At 42.0% G+C, this 17,226-nt stretch overlaps 1 pseudogene; it reads left to right on the top strand.

Annotated features, from left to right (window-relative positions):
* The first annotated feature begins 843 nt into the window (after positions 1–843).
* LOC121488729 overlaps positions 844–17,226 on the top strand; it is a 33,070-nt pseudogene continuing 16,687 nt past the window's right edge.

Raw genomic sequence — 17,226 nt, 5'->3', positions numbered from 1 at the left:
AGGGACCCAGGTAGAAGGAATGAGGCACTGAGAGGGGGGAATCCAAGGGCTTCTATTCCTGTTATGACTTTGATTTGCACCTCCAAAAGAGATATATTGAAGTCCTAAGCCCTGGATACCTGAGAATATGATCTTATTTGGAAGTAGGGTCATTGCTGATGTTATCAGTTAAATGAGGTCATACTGAAATAATGTGGGCCCCAACCTAATATGGCTAGTGTCCCTATCCCTATAAAAAGAGGAGGGAGACACACAAGGGAACTCCATGTGAAGATGGAGGCAGAGATCAGAGTGATGTGTCTATAAGCCAAGGGGTGACAAAGATTGCTGCAGCCACCAGAAGCCAGGAGAAAGGCATGGGACAGTATCTTTTCCACAGCCTCCTGAAGGAGCCAACCCTGCCAGCTCCATGATTTCCGACTTTTAGATGCCACAACTGTGAGAGTACACATTTTTGTTGTTTAAGCTACCTAGTTGGTGGCACTGTGTTATGGTAGCCCTAAGAAACCAAGACAGTTACCTTCATAATTTGAACCCAAGATGCCTCCCTGCTGCACACCTTCACACACACACCACCCTGTCCAAACTTTCATTCATAGCCCTCACATGAAACTTTTATTTTTTGACTTCTAGGCTTATTTTGTTAACTGGAAAACTTCCATATCTTCATCTTAACTCTTTTTCATTCACCCTTATATGTTCTGCCCATTACATGTTCATATGGGGTTAGAAAATACCTTCTGGTCCTGTGAATTAGTGAGTGGGGGAGAGTGCTTTAAGCTGGTAGTAAGAAGTAGTTAGGGTGACATTTTCTCTCTTATAGTCATTTCCTTTCATGCTCCCATGGCAGCTGGATATAGAGTCTTGATTCTCACCGAGCAGTGGTCTCAGGTAAGCATCCCTATGCTGGGCCAAAATTCCCACCCAGACCTGCACATAACCTTTATCTCCCCTGGTTTACTGGCAAGATTGTGTGAGCATCACAATGTTGTGCACAATGCCCTGCACATCAGGCCCTGCTGCCCTACTTCTTGTTATTAGGCCACTTGCCAGTACATCCTTACTCTGACTTGCCCACTTCTCAGATGAACAGTGGTGGGCCTCAGGATGACACCTTACTCTTGGCTCTCCAGACTGGCTTTTGAGGAGTTCCATTCCCACCTCTTGAAATAACCAAAAAGCTGGGATTCAGGGTTGGGATCCTCATTCTTGGTATTGGTGGTTTCTCCACATGACAACTGCCTCTTCATTTTCCCTCTAGGCCTCAGGGAGTGGGATTTTCACAGGCCAAGGGCCTGTGAACTTACCTGAATCTCACTTATCTTCCAAGCCTCAGGTTCAGAAAAATGCTGCATATCTGTGCTCTTGAATTACGAGCTCTATGAAAAGTGATGAGTGAGAGCATTATAGCAGCAGCTATAGCTAAACTTTATTCAAATCTAGTCATGCTGGCATTGTTCTAGGTGCTTTGAGTCTAGGCACTCTGGCTCCAGAGTCCAGGTGAAAAAACTGTAAGCTTTTATACTTCCCTTAGGCCCAGGTTCTTAGAAGGGATATGATAGATATTGGTGAGTACATCAAGGGCCAGAAATTGAGGGGGAAATGTGTAATTGGTTGTCTTTCTCTAGGGTGGGTCCCACCATGAACACTGCCTGTGCTTAACCTAATTCTATCACCTCCAGACCCTTCTCTGCCTTCTCAAACTTCGACCTAACTTTGGTCATTTGACATGTTCAGGAAAGAGTGGGATTTTGATGAGTTGGACATCTGCCAGGTATATAAGTGAATACCATAAAGAGGGCTTGAGTGTGTTTATGAAGCTTTTATTTCCTCCTCCGCCTATGCATGACATAGTCTATCCTTGAAAGAAGTACAAACACCATCTGTCTCTTGTCAATTAAGGGCAGAGGGCTTGGTCACTCAAAGAACCTGTACTCTTGGGTGGCAGGCTACCAGGGACTGTGCAAGCATTGGGTGGCCCCAGGCTGAGGGTGGACAACTTGACACCATCACATCTCTTTGGTCTGTCTTCCTACATGTTTTTAGGGGTAGACAGTAATAAAAATTCCCTGCCTGAAGTGATAGTCAGTGACTGAAGAACTTATTTTTCCCACTGCCCTGGCTTCTCTTCATTTCTATCCTTTTCTTTAGAATGAGAAAGTTGGCTGTGACACCCTGTTTCAAAGACTCACATCTGAGGAAAATCCGTTCTCAAGAAGTCAGAAGATCAGGCTATTTGAGCATGCCCTGTGCCAATGAAAGCACATGTTCAGTTGTATACATTTGCCCTTGCTTTCAGATGTTTTTATTCTTGGTCTGCATCCTTCACCTTGAGATTTTAGAAGCTAGAAACACTTTCTTCTACTTAGTTGTAAGTCAGATGCTATTGCATGGAAACTTCATGGTCTTTAGCCAGCAGGTTGGACAGCAAGTTAGAGATGACAGCCATGTGTTATCCTGGTATCAGCCAGGCTGAGTACTGCTAAGTACTAAGAGGCTAAGTACTGCTGCTATACTAAGTGACTCCAAGGTGTCAGAAGCTACAAAATTAAAGATTTATTTCTGGCTCATACCATCTAGGTCAGCTGCGTGTCTACTCTAAGTCACATTAACCTGGGACTCAAGCTGATGGAGAAGATGCTTTCTAAAGAATTGCTGGTTGTCATGGTGGAGGGAAAAAAGAACATGGATATTAACACCACTGAACTGTGCAATTAAAAATGTTTAATATAGGTACACCTGGGTGGCTCAGCTATTGAGCGTCTGCCTTTGGCTCAGGACATAATCCTGGAGTCCCAGTATCAAGCCCCACATTGGGCTCCCTGCATGGGGCCTGCTTCTCCCTCTGCCTGTATCTCTGCCTCTCTCTCTCTCTCTCTTTGTCTCTCATGAATAAATAAATAAAATCTTTTAAAAAAATTTAAGATAGTAACTTTTTACCTTATATGCATTGTACCACAATTAAAAAAAATGAAGAGAGATAGAGAGAACCATACACCAACTATACCCTAGCTTCTGCCGAAACATAGAATACACATTTCTGCTCACATTTTAGTATTTAGAGCAAATCATATGATCATGTCTATTGTCAGTGAGACAAGGAAGTATATTCTATCCTAACAGAGTGTCAGTGAATCTCTGAAGATACTAATACATTCTCTCACACCCTGTTTATTTTCAAGAGCAAGCCCTTGGATATTCCTCTAAGAACTGGGGAGGTAGGACAGCAACAGGTAGAGCTAGCTTTCTGTGGTTCTCCTGATGTTGAGGGCAGTTGGTGGTGGAGGCAACAGGCACTCGACAAAATTAGGAGACCCACATCAGCTCTCAGTCAACTTTAGCCAAGTTTTCATCTTCTCTGAGCCTCAGATTCTTCATCCTAGGAATTAGAGATTAGATCGGACAAGTGCTGATGTTGGTGCCAGCTGGAGCTGATTACGACTATGTGGAAAACTCAGATCCATCAGGGAACGACTAATGGTGCATCCCTAGATATCAGAATACAAAATGAAATACTAGTGGGAAATACTGTGGGAACTTTTCTCAATGCCCTCACCAGGAAATGACCCTGGAGTATGTTTCCATACTCTGGCTTACTTTCCCCCAGCTTGGTATTCTCTCCTCTTTCTTCTCTGCTTCCTCAAAACCTGTTAAGAATTCCTTAAAGGATTTTACTTTCCCACTGCAGGGGAAGTGTCTCTTAGTTTTCTGGGTCACACATTCATGTCTTTCCAACCATCTATAATCTTCTTGAAGGTTAATATCTATGTCTCCCACTTCTTTTTCCTTAGCCTCCTACTACTCTGCTGCTTCTTCCTGCCATGCCTTTCACAGAGCTGGAATCAAATACGGTTTTTAAAGCACCAAATACAATTTGCAGACACTACTTCATTTGGTCTTACACCATTACCATAAGGAAGATATTTCTCTCAGAATAGCATTTGCTCTTCTGTCAGTCCAGTGAAATGTAAAACATTTTGTGCCCTGTCTGGCACAAAGTAAATGATCAATAAGTAGCAGGTGCTATGATTATTTTTACTATTACTGATAAAGAAACTGAAGTTCAGGGCAGCCCCGGTGGCGCAGCGGTTTAGCGCCACCTGCAGCCCAGGGCGTGATCCTGGAGACCTGGGATGGAGTCCCGCATCGGGCTCCCTGCGTGGTGCCTGCTTGTGTCTCTGCCTCTCTCTCTCTAGTGTGTCTCTATGAATAAATAAATAGTATTTTAAAAAAAAGAAAAGAAACTGAAGTCCAGAAGGGCTAAGTAATGGCACATATTGCAGTTAGTAAGTGCAGACTGAGTTTGAATTCAGGCTTTTCTGATTCCAAAGCCCAGTATGGTAGTCTGGGGAACCACTAACAGAATATCTCTGTTTCTGGCTCTCCTAGGTGTATGTTGGATTTCCCTTCTCCACTCTCTAGGTGCAGTTGTATGACCATGGTGATTTCCTTGGTAAGAAATGACATTTGTCACTTGAAGGTGGAAGATTTAGAAGCCAAGGGCTCCCCAGACCTGCTTCTTACCACAGCTGTGTAAGTGAGCTCAATGTTAGGATGAAGCCTTTGTCAGGCCTGGTTGCTCAGTTGTGAAGATGAGCAGAATGCTTTTGTCAATGTATTCCACATATGAAACACGAGGGAGAAATAAACATTTGTTGTTAGGCCACTGGGATGTAGAGGTTGTTTGGTATTGCAGCATAACTTAATTCAAGTAACTCATATACTCAGAAAAAGAGGCTTATACAGTTGCTGACATATCCTTTAGGAGATCTGTGATATTATGCCGCTCCTATCCACCAATCAGACCTGATAACTGCTTTTTTCTTATTCCAATCAATATTTATCTTTTAATTAACAAAGTTTTTAGTGGTAGGTCAGCGATTCTAAATAGGAAAGTACTGGGACACCCAGGTGGCTCAGTGGTTGAGTGTCTGCCTTTGGCTCAGGGCATGATCCCAGGGTCCCAGGATGGAGTTCCCCATCAGGCTCCCTGGGAAGAGCCTGCTTCTACCCTCTACTTATGTCTCTGCCTTCTCTCTGTGTCTCTCATGAATAAGTAAATAAAATCTTTAAAAAAAGGGAAGTACTGTCCCCCGAAGAGTGTTTTTGAGATTTATAGAGGTGTTTTAGAATTGTTACAGTTATTACTCATGGTGGTGGTAGTACGTGACATTTAGTGGGCAATAGAGATGCCAGACATTTGTAATTCAGTCTTGAATAACAAGGTATATCCCACATACCTCATGACTCTGGAATGTCCAAGAGGACATTCATGTTAATCAGAAGCTTATAATTATTGTTAATAGGATCCAACTCAGTTTTATATATAAAAGAAAGCATTTGGGGGCATGGTTTTTCAACTGAATTTTTTTTTTTTTAAAGATTTTATTTATTTATTCATGATAGTCACACACACACAGAGAGAGAGAGAGAAAGAGAGAGAGAGAGAGAGGCAGAGACACAGGCAGAGGGAGAAGCAGGCTCCATGCAGGGAGCACTACATGGGATTCGATCCCGGGTCTCCAGGATCGCGCCCTGGGCCAAAGGCAGGCGCCAAACTGCTGCGCCACCCAGGGATCCCTGGACTGAATTTTCCAAGCATACAATTGTCATGTAAAGAGAACTAAACATTATGCTCAGAACTTTACTGAGAATCACTCACTTTGAAAAGCTCCATCATCCATAGCAACAGCATTCGTGGTAATTTGAGAGGCCAAAACATCACATACACATGCTCCAGCTGGACTCTGTTGCTCTGGCATTCATTATGGCTCTATGCATATTTAGCCTTTATTTTAAAATGTCAAAATATATTCTCCTAAATCTAGTCTCTTAAATCCAGTCACCTGGCTTCTTTGTTATATCGTCTACTCTAGTTGCTCTTAAGCATTTCCACATTGAAACACTGATCATTTTATTATAAATGACCTTTCTATTGTTGATCCATTATATGAAACCTGAGGGCATTAATCTATTAAAAAGGACAAAGTTTGTAGATGGGTGAATTTATCCATGAGTTGCATTTCCAGACAGTAATGGAGTATTGTACAGTATCTATTAGTGACAGGCTTTGGGCCTGAGTTATGAACTCTTAGGCTAGGTCTTTGTTGTTTGATAGATTTTTTTCTAAAGACTACTAGATGTAGAGAAAAGAAAGGTACCACTTCTGAGCAGGTACTAATATTCTTCTACTTGCTGACAGAAAGCCAGAAGCTCAAAGAAGGCATTAAGTATCAGCACTGGGCAGCACAATGGGTGCTCCTTTACCCAGTGTCCTGGGTACTATGGTACTCCCAGCACTATGGTCCTCCCAAAGAAGCATGCACATTGTAGTTCTGAGAGTCAAATTAGAAAGCATTAGTAATAGGTACATTGCAGAACTCAAGTAGCATGAGCACTATGATGTTCGTGCATTTATCATTTCAGGAAGCTTTTCCATTCCCTCAACAATGAAAGTCTCTTCCTATCACTTCCATCACAGGGCACATGCTAAACTGTTCCTTCTGTTTCTATGTATTTGGTGTTCTACAGTTCATAAAGCACTTTGATAACCACCTGCAAAGGGCAAGATGCTCCCTGCACAGTGCTGCTGGATGCTGCTGCCTGGTAGGGTGAGGGAGTGTGTCACAACATGGTCAGGAACTGAGGCCAAGAACAGGGACTCTGTCTCTCAATGCCTGGGCTGCCTGGTGCATCTATGTGTCCACCTTACAGAGTATTTCCTATGTGCTGGCCTAGATCAGTCTCTTCTGGAGGTAGGAATGGTAAGCCCCTCCTTCCTGGAAACCTCCAAGCTGGAAATCCACAGTGACAGGTAAAACCTCACCTTGTACAAGTACAATGTCCTTCGAGCTAGGAGCTCAGTAGCTCCAATTCAGAGTTGTATGAATGCAGATCACAAACTCCTCTCAAATTGCTCCCAGGAACAGTTTGGGTGGAAAAGACAGGGTGAAAGCATTCCATGGTAGGGGATCCCATGTAGGTGCAACCAGTGTGGAGGACTCTCTTTGGTGCTAGCTATGGGAAGCTTAAGCTGGTGGTTCCAGAGATAGGCTGTTTAATTCCACAATGACATCCCTCTGGCTTAGCCTTCTTTTATTGTTGGGTGTATGAAATCATCTCACCTGGTTAGAACACAGCAGATGGTCACTGTGGACACTGCTGTTCTCACCCTGATCTATAAGGATGGAAGCCCTGACAGGTTACGTAGGCACCCACTCTTCTGTGAGGGTGACTCGAGGGCAAAGACTCAATGCTTTACTTCTGTGAGTAACTAACCAGCATTGGGATTGTCTAAGTCTGGGCTCATGCCTGAAGTGTGAAGCTGAGAGGGAAGCAGAAAGAGTGGAGTAAAGCTGCCAGAGAGTAGGTATAGAAGCCTAGAAGAGAAGGACAAACATGCACTGGCCCTCTTTGGTTCTGGAAAGGAGCCTCTTTGATCTTGTTCCCTCATAAGGAGATAAACATCAACAGAAACTAAAACTATGGGCCAGTGACCCAGCTTAGGGCTGTGTATGCCCCAATTAAGAGACAAGAAGGGTTAGTAGGAGAGGGAACAATTTAAGGTGATTCCCTGGCTTCTGACATGGCTAACTGGCTGGAGGATTGTGGTTCCATTACCCATAACGGGAGGGGGGATAGGAGAATAAGATTTGACAGGTAAAGTAGGAGAGGGGTTGAGTTTACCCAGAGTGGTATTGAGTTTCACTTTCCCATCAATATCCTTGTGGAGATAGAGATACTGGAATGACACTCAGGAGAGAGGTCTGGGATGGAGGCACAGACCTGTGGAAGGGGTAACCATGAGTCTCCTTCAAAGGGAGGTTCTTTATCTTCAGTAATTATTTATTAAAGGTTGCTTTGGAAACACCTCACAACTTACTGGATACCTGTACAAAACACCATATTTGAGAGGGGCTGCTCCAGGAGAAATCTCAGTTTTCTGGGATGAATGTATGTGTTTGTGTGATGTTGATTTTTTTCCAGGTTATAGATGTTAAAACCCAGCTGAAAGTAATCCTATGCCAAAAATAGTTGAAAGGACTAATTCCACTGAGGAAGAAGCTTTTCAAGTAGGGTTCTATAATAACCTGATCGAAGGGTCGTTGCCAGGACTTATCTGGAATTCCTTTCATATGCCGAGCTTCTGATTTTCACACAGTAGCTCCATTATAAATGCCTAGGGAAATGCAGTTGATGGTTAACCTACTTTTCTGCCTGCTCTTAGCCTTCAGTGTAAGTGGATGACATATATATATATATAGGAGACATGAAGGAGACATGAAGACCAGGTAGGATAAGCACTACAGAAATGTTAGGAAGGGAATTCAAGACCTAACATAAAGCTGGGCTTCCCCTCCGCATTCATCGTCTTTAATAAAATCTTGAAAAAAAAAAAAGAAAGAAATGGGAAGAGAAGGAGGAGTTGGAGGGCACCTGGTGCACTTTCTAAGATCTCTGGAGTGGCCTGAGACATTTGCCAAAAGTGGACAATGCATGTGTCAGGATCACTGTAGAATGTTTCAAGGACCCAAGCTGGGTCTGTAGGGACCCAAGGTGTGCAGGAGTGGGACCTGTGGTAGGGGCAGGGTGTGGCTGTGGTCTCTGGAGGTGGTTTGGAGTTGGAAGTCTTGATGTTGACTTCTAGCTCTGCCCCTTCACAGCTATGGATTCTGGAGGCTCCTCTTCTTTAGAGGGTCAGCCTTGCCCCTTTTTAGGTCTGCGGAAGTATCCATGTTTTTCACAGTATGTTTTTGGTAGTATTCTTGACTACGTGGGGAAGGACATGATATCTTAGATTTGCTATAAGGAGTTGTAGCCACGGCTGGAGACACCACCTGGAATGGAGACACAGGAGTGATTAATCTGCTATTTCCCTTCATCCAACCTCTGGTATCCCACTTCTTAGGGTTTGCCTCCTTAAGAGCATTCTACTGGCTGAACCTCATTGAAGTCAGTGGGCAAAAGATCCTGGGAAATGTGGTTCATAGGAAAAGACTGTTGTAGAACTGGAGAAGAGCACAGAATGGATCTATGAGGAAGCAGGTTGTAGATGATGAGCTTAAAGATATGGTAGTTAGAGGTGATGACTCTCCAAAAAGATCTGTTGGAACTAGAACCAGTAACTAGGTGAGGATGACTCCATCCATGCAGGGGATGAAGAGGCTTCTCCCTTAGAGACCATTGCCTCTCAGGGCTGACAGCTTGGAAAGGCGATGCCAGAGGTTTTGGTCAACGTAAGACTGGAAGGCCATAGAAAAGTTCATCTTGAATCTTGCCATTAATTCTACTCTCAGAATTCTCCTTCCCCAAACCCCTAGAGAACTTTGAGAGTTTTAGGAGAATTAGAGGAACTGGACTTCCACATAAAATGTGATGATTTGTTTCCATGTCTCTGAATCTTTTGTTAAACTGTCAGACCCTTAAAATTAAGGCCTATGCAGCCTTATCCTGTAAAATTTTAGAACATGTGTATCCAGCCCTCCCCATCCCACCGTTAGCAGCAGGAATTGGAAGGGACATGGCTCTTTATAGTTCATGAAGCACTTTTATGGACACATGGTGTTTCTGTTAGGAAAACTGGAACAATGACCTCATTTTATGAATCTGAAGTCCAGAGAGATCCATGGTGAGGCCAAGGCCAGAGGCCTAGTATGGGGAGAGATGCCCTTCTAACATCTATCTATCTATCTATCTATCTATCTATCTATCTATCTTTCTTTCTTTCTTTCTCTCTTTCTTTCTTTCTTTCTTTCTTTCTTTCTTTCTTTTCTTTCTTTCTTTCTCTTTCTTTTCTTTCTTTCTTCTTTCTTTCTTTCTTTTTTTCTTTCTTCTTTCTTTTTGAATTTAGAGAATGTTTTACTTTAGCATTTTGTGAAATTGGCCTCTTACTACCCAGAGCATCTAGAACTTAAAACAATTTTTTCTAAATTTTAAAAAAGACTAGCTCACTAGTTGTTACAAAATGCTAAGGTTATAATGAAAAAGATCTTCCAATGACGTGGTGGTCATGAACAGCAGTTTACACTCCACGGTACTGAATGAGAGCTCTGCTAAATTTGCCCTTTCCAGAAAGGCAAGGAGTGATGAGTGGGAATGAAAATTAAGCACATTTCAGCACCAGCAGAGAAGCCACTAATCAGACATTCCACTCTCGCTTTGGTAACTATGTTTGCTGTTTGAGGAAGGAGATTTTTTTTAATAATACATTTTTTATTTTTTAATTAACTTTTATTGGTGTTTAATTTACCAACATACAGAAAAAAAAACACCCAGTGCTCATCCCGTCAAGTGTCCACCTCAGTGCCCGTCACCCATTCCCCTCCAACACCCGCCCTCCTCCCCTTCCACCACCCCTAGTTCATTTCCCAGAGTTAGGAGTCTTTATGTTCTGTCTCCCTTCCTGATATTTCCCAACATTTCTTTTCCCTTCCTTTATATTCCCTTTCACTATTATTCATATTCCCCAAATGAATGAGAACATACACTGTTTGTCCTTCTCCGATTGACTTATTTCACTCAGCATAATACCCTCCAGTTCCATCCACGTTGAAGCAAATGGTGGGTATTTGTCGTTTCTAATTGCTGAGTAATATTCCATTGTATACATAAACCACATCTTCTTTATCCATTCATCTTTCGATGGACACCTTATTTTTAATTGGTGTTCAATTTGCCAACATACAGAATAACACCAGTGCTCATCCCGTCAAGTGCCCCCCTCAGTGCCCATCACTCATTCACCCCCACTGCCTGCCCTCCTCCCCTTCCACCACCCCTAGTTCGTTTCCCAGAGTTAGGAGTCTTTATGTTCTGTCTCCCTTTCTGACATTTCCTACCCATTTCTTCTCCCTTCCCTTCTATTCCCTTTCACTATTATTTATATTCCCCAAATGAATGAGAACATATAATGTTTGTCCTTCTCCAATTGACTCATTTCACTCAGCATAATACCCTCCAGTTCCATCCACGTTGAAGCAAATGGTGGGTATTAGTCATTTCTAATGGCTGAGTAATATTCCATTGTATACATAAACCACATCTTCTTTATCCATTCATCTTTCGATGGACACCGAGGCTGAGGAAGGAGATTCTTTATCCTCAAGCAAATAGATTCACAGGAAGGGGGTTAGAGGGAGTCACACAGGGTCGGAATGTGTATAATCTGGGCACCCTGTGCCTGTGCACACAAATCCTCAAAGCTACTGAAATTGCATGAAATCAAACTGAAATGATTCAAACAAAAATGTTCCTGAAAACTGATTATAGAGAGTAATCAGCTAAAATACTACTTAACTCTAACTGTTCAATGTAGCTTAACAGCACCTATAGCTGATGATATACAATTCTGCAATACACCTGATGGTTCACCTTCAACCTCCTTCTAACATTCTGTAGAGTATCCATAAATTACTGGAGGGTGATTCACAGTCAGGCCTTGAGTCAGATGAATGACATGACATAGCCAGGTTTCCTCATATCACATATCAGTGTGGGAAATGGATGACTGATCGTGAATGGAGGGTTAGAAGTGGGTGGGAGGTAACCCTCACTTCCAGGTTTTAAAGAGATACAGGTAGAAAGAGATGAAGAGGCATTCTCAGTCCAGGCTTTCCATAGCAAGGACCAGAAGTTAGCCTGGCTGGGGCCTTTGCTACCCATATCTGTCCACCATATTTCCCACCCCATTGTCACTGCCTGGTCTTCTGAACTTGGATTCTCTTCTTGGGAAGAACACATGCTTGAGAATTGCTTCATGGGGATTGGAGTGAGGGGTGCAGGTGAGGGGCAACATCCAGGACCTGTGAATGTCTCCCTACTTGCTCTGCCTAGAGAAACAGAAACAGTGATTCACTCTCCTGTTTCTCCACGGGGAGAGATCGTCCACATTCTGGGGTTCCCTTCTGCCCAGCCAGATAGGCCATTGCCTGTCACGGGGCTCACCATAGATAAGACTCCCGTTTCCTCAGAACTCAGGAAACTCCCTTCATTCTAGATTCTCTCTCTTTCCAAGGAGGAAACAGTAAAGTTGTGTATCATACTTCATACCTCCTAGAGTTCATCATCGGGGAGAATTCTGTAATGTCTGAGGCCCAGCACACACTATTTCATCTTATGCTATCAGACAACTAGCCTCTTCAGCAAAGTAAACAGTGAATAATCCCCTAAGTACCTGCACTGAGTTTACCAAATTATATTTCCCAAAATGTACAAATATCAATTGTAAAATGTTTTTTAATTTTTTAAATGAGTTCAATTTGCAAACATTTAGCATAACACCTAGTGCTCATTCCAAGTGCCCCCCTCAGTGCCCATCACCCAGTCACCCCAACCCCCCCACCTCCCTTTCCACTGCCCCTTGTTCGTTTCCCAGAGTGAGGTGCCTCATGTTTTGTCACCCTCACTGATATTTTCACTCATTTTCTTTTCTTTCCCTTTATTCCTGTCACTATTTTTTATATTCCTCAAATGAATGAGACCATATAATGTTTGTCCTCCTCCGATTGACTTACTTCACTCAGCATAATACCCTCCAGGTCCATCCACGTCGAAGCAAATGGGGGTATTTGTCATTTCTAATGGCTGAGGAATATTCCATTGCATACGTAGACCACATCTTCTTTATCCATTCATCTTTCAATGGACACCGAGGCTCCTTCCACAGTTTGGCTATTGCGGACATTGCTGCTATAAACATCGGGGTGCAGGTGTCCCGGCGATTCACTGCATCTGAATCTTTGGGGTAAATCCCCAGCAGTGCAATTGCTGGGTCGTAGGGCAGGTCTATTTTTAACTCTTTGAGGAACCTCCACACAGTTTTCCAGAGTGGCTGCACCAGTTCACATTCCCACCAACAGTGTAAGAGGGTTCCCTTTTCTCCACATCCTCTCCAACATTTGTGGTTTCCTGCCTTGTTAATTTTCCCCATTCTCACTGGTGTGAGGTGGTATCTCATTGTGGTTTTGATTTGTGTTTCCCTGATGGCCAGTGATGCAGAGCATTTTCTCATGTGCATGTTGGCCACGTCTATGTCTTCCTCTGTGAGATTTCTCTTCATGTCTTTTGCCCATTTCATGATTGGATTGTTTGTTTCTTTGCTATTGAGTTTAATAAGTTCTTTATAGACCTTGGATACCAATCCTTTATCTGATAGGTCATTTGCAACTATCTTCTCCCATTCTGTAGGTTGTCTTTTAGTTTTGTTGACTGTTTCTTTTGCTGTGCAGAAGCTTTTTACCTTGGTGAAGTCCCAATAATTCATTTTGGCTTTTGTTTCTCTTGCCTTCATGGATATATCTTGCAAGAAATTGCCGTGGCCAAGTTCAAAAAGGGTGTTGCCTGTGTTCTCCTCTAGGATTTTGATGGATTCTTGTCTCACATTTAGATCGTTCATCCATTTTGAGTTTATCTTGCTGTCTGGTGTAAGAGAATGATCCAGTTTCTTTATTCTGCATGTGGATGTCCAATTTTCCCAGTACCAATTATTGAAGAGACTGCCTTTTTTCCAGTGGATAGTCTTTCCTGCTTTGTCAAATATTAGTTGACCATAAAGTTGAGGGTCCACTTCTGGATGCTCTATTCTGTTCCATTGATCTATGTGTCTGTTTTGGTGCCAGTACCACACTGTCTTAATGATCACAGCTCTGTAGTACAACTTGAAATCTGGCATTGTGATTCCCCCACATATGATTTTCTTTTTTAATATTCCCCTGGCTATTCGGGGTCTTTTCTGATTCCACACAAATCTTAAGATGATTTGTTCCAACTCTCTGAAGAAAATCCATAGTATTTTGATAGGGATTGCATTAAATGTGTAAATTGCCCTGGGTAACGTTGACATTTTCACAATATTAATTCTTCCAGTCCATGAGCATGGAATATTTTTCCAATTGTAAAATTAACGAAGCACCTCTAAATACTGAATTAGAATTAATGCCTGGATGTATCAGCTTCTCATGAAATACTTTAATCTTTTAGTGCACCAAGAAGGCACACAGCGTTTTCCAGGATTACAAAGCTCACCAGCATGGAGACAGCACCACTTCCGACTGTTCTAATGCACGTGATTGACAACTGTTTGCTTTTTCCATAGGGTTTGCCTCTCTCAGTTCTTAGGAATTCCACTATTCTTGCTCTTCCCCATCGTACTATAATCTTACAGACCCTTTAAAGCAGAAAGAGCATCCTATGTATTAGCTATGGTCCTGGGATCATTTTCTTGCTTGCTTGCTTGTATATATTTTTTTTTATTGGAGTTAGATTTTCCAACATATAGTATAACACCCAGTGCTCATCCCACCAAGTGCCCCCTCAGTGCCCATCACCCAGTCACCCCATCTCCCTGCCCACCTCCCCTTCCACTACCCCTTGTTCATTTCTGGGATCATTTTCTATAGGTGATCTCCACTAGATCCTTTTCAGTAAGACTTTTAAAATCCACGCTGTTCTCACTGTTTGTTTTACAATGTTTTTCCCCCAGCTGTGTTCTCCTGGCCAGCATTGTGTATCCAGGGGCCTGATCAATATGATATGGAAACCTGATCGGGTAGCAGAGTTAAATGCCCTAGAACCTTCCTAGTATTTTATTACAATTAGCAAGGGCCCTGATTTAATTCCCAGGAGGTAGGGATGTCAAAATTAAAGAAAACTGGACATTGGTTAAAGTGGTAAGGACAGATTTCAATCAGTAATATTCTATTGCAATAGGGAATAGTCCGGTATGAACTGAACTCAAGTTTGATTTGTGCAGAGGTGACTGGGCATTTTGAAGACAGAATTGAAGGAGTACGGAGGGGAAATGGGGGACTTGAACAGAGTCAGGGAAGTGAAAACTTACACAAATAGGGAAGAGGGCATTGATCCACATTAAAGCCACCTGAGTTTGCTAACTGGTGCATGTGGCAAAGGCTTCTCCCATAGAGGTGAGGGGACAGTGGCCCTAGCTTCAGGCTGGCTGACTGCCACAAACCATTAACTCCTTTGCAGCCTTAAGTTTTCTCAGGAAGGCATTTTAAGGGGCTTGGGGTTTTTCTAGCAATACAGGCTTGAATTTTTAGGGATTATGTTCGTGTTTTGTTCAGGTCTTTATAGGCCGGGGCTGAGGTCAGTCCAGAAGAGGGCTCAGAGTAACCTGGCTGGAGTTTGATCAGGGAATCTTTGCAGGATGGCCCTCTTTGGCCCCTATCTTTTCCCATTGTGTTGAGGCACTCTTCTTAGAAAGAAAGGGGGAGCATTTCAGCAGACCTCTTCTCCCCTGGCAACAGGCTCCCAATTCCCTGTCTCTGGCCATAATTGGCAGAAGAAGGAAATCTTACCATCAACATATCCCCTTTTATGTTGTCATAGGAGCAACATATTTCTCATGGATGCGTCTTTTCCATTCTAGAACAGACTCCTTGTGGGCAAGCACTTAGATAGAGCAGTTCTTAAGGTGTCCTGGTGAGAGTACTATGGTGAGGGTGCAGACATCATGGCATCACTGTCTGTGCATCAGGCTCCTGCTGTGCCAGCTGCTGGCTTGGAGAGCCTGCTGATACAGGCTATAGGCACTTTGCCTTTTGAGTGCTGTGTGGCTTGTGATCTGAAGGATACAGTCTAGGTTATAGCATAGTCTATGTTTCTTAACTGCTGGGTTTGACTTGTTACTGGGTCATGAAATCAATATAGTGTGTCTTGACTAGCTTTGAGAAAGCTAGTACAAATTAGTACAAACATGTACATATCCCTCACTGTTGAGCTCAGTCTAAGTGCTCTTTGTGTATTTCCTCATTTAATCTTCATATCTACCCCTGAGCAGATGCCTGAGGTACAAAGCCCTTAAGTCACACAGCTAGCACCTGACAGAACTGGGATACTCATTTATTTTAATTGAAATATATTGATATGTAACCTTGTGTAAGTTTAAGGTGTACAATATGTTACATTTACATATTATAATATGATGACCATTGTAGTGATAATTACCACCCCCTCACATTACATAATTATCCTTTCTTTTTAGTAGTTGGAATAATTAAGATCTAGTATCTTAGCAAGTTGGATGATCATAATACAATATTGTTGTCTACATTCAAGGTATTGTGGATTATATTACTAATGTTATTTACTACTTGTAGATTTTTACCCTTAAACAGTATCTATCCTGTCTCCCCACCCTTCTTCCCTGGTAATCATTATTTTATTTTCTATTTTTATAAGTTTGGCATTTTTTTAAATTAAGTTTGTCTTTTTACAATTCCACATGTGACTGATATCATACAGTACTTGTCTTAGTCTCTCTGACTTATTTCACTTAGCATAACACTCTTCAGGTCTATCCCTGTTGCAAACGGCAGGTTATCTATCCTTCTTTATCATTGCTAAATAATATTTCAAATACTATTTGAAAATACACACATTCAAACCTCTGCTTTATCCATTCATCTGTTGTTAGACACTTAGATTGCTTCTATATCTTGGCTATTGTGAATAGTGCTCCAATAAACAGGGTAATTTGTATATTTATTCAATATCTTGTTTTTATTTCCTTTGGGTATAGACCCATAATGGAATTGCTGGATTATATGGTGGGTGTATTTTTAATTATTTGAGGAAACTCCATACTGTTTTTCATAGGGGTTGAACCAATTTACATTTCTACCAACAGTATAGGAGTTCCCTTTTCTTCACATACTTGCCAGCATTTGTTATTTCTTGTTTCCTTTTCCTTTTTTTTCTTTAAAGATTGTATTTATTTTTTCATGAGAGACACAGAGGCAGAGACACAGGCAGAGGGAGAAGCAGGCTCCATGCAAGGAGCCTGATGTGGGACATGATCTCAGGTCTCCGGGATCACCCCCTGAGCTGAAGGCAGATGCCCAACCACTGAGACACCCAGGTGTCCCCCTATCTCTTGTTTTCTTGATAATAACTGTTCCAATGAGTGTGAATTGAAATCTCATTGTGGTTTTTTTTTTATACCTTTACTTTTTATTTCTTTTAATCATAATTAACTTTTACCTCTGTTAATTTTTTCTTATTTTATCATTTTACAACATTTGAAGATCAATATTAGATTCCTTTATTTATAGTTATTACCCCTTAACAAAGAAAGAATGCAAAGCTATACATTTGATCTTGTCCGAATTGTTTTTGAAGTATTTCATTTTTTTATTTTTATAGGCACTGAATTATTTCAGTTCCTTTATTTTAAATATTTCTTTAACAAGGCCTAACTTATACACTCTA

The sequence above is a fragment of the Vulpes lagopus genome, chromosome 4, assembly GCF_018345385.1.
Source record: "Vulpes lagopus strain Blue_001 chromosome 4, ASM1834538v1, whole genome shotgun sequence".
NCBI lineage: Eukaryota > Metazoa > Chordata > Mammalia > Carnivora > Canidae > Vulpes > Vulpes lagopus.
This window is presented reverse-complemented; position numbering and strand designations above follow the sequence as displayed.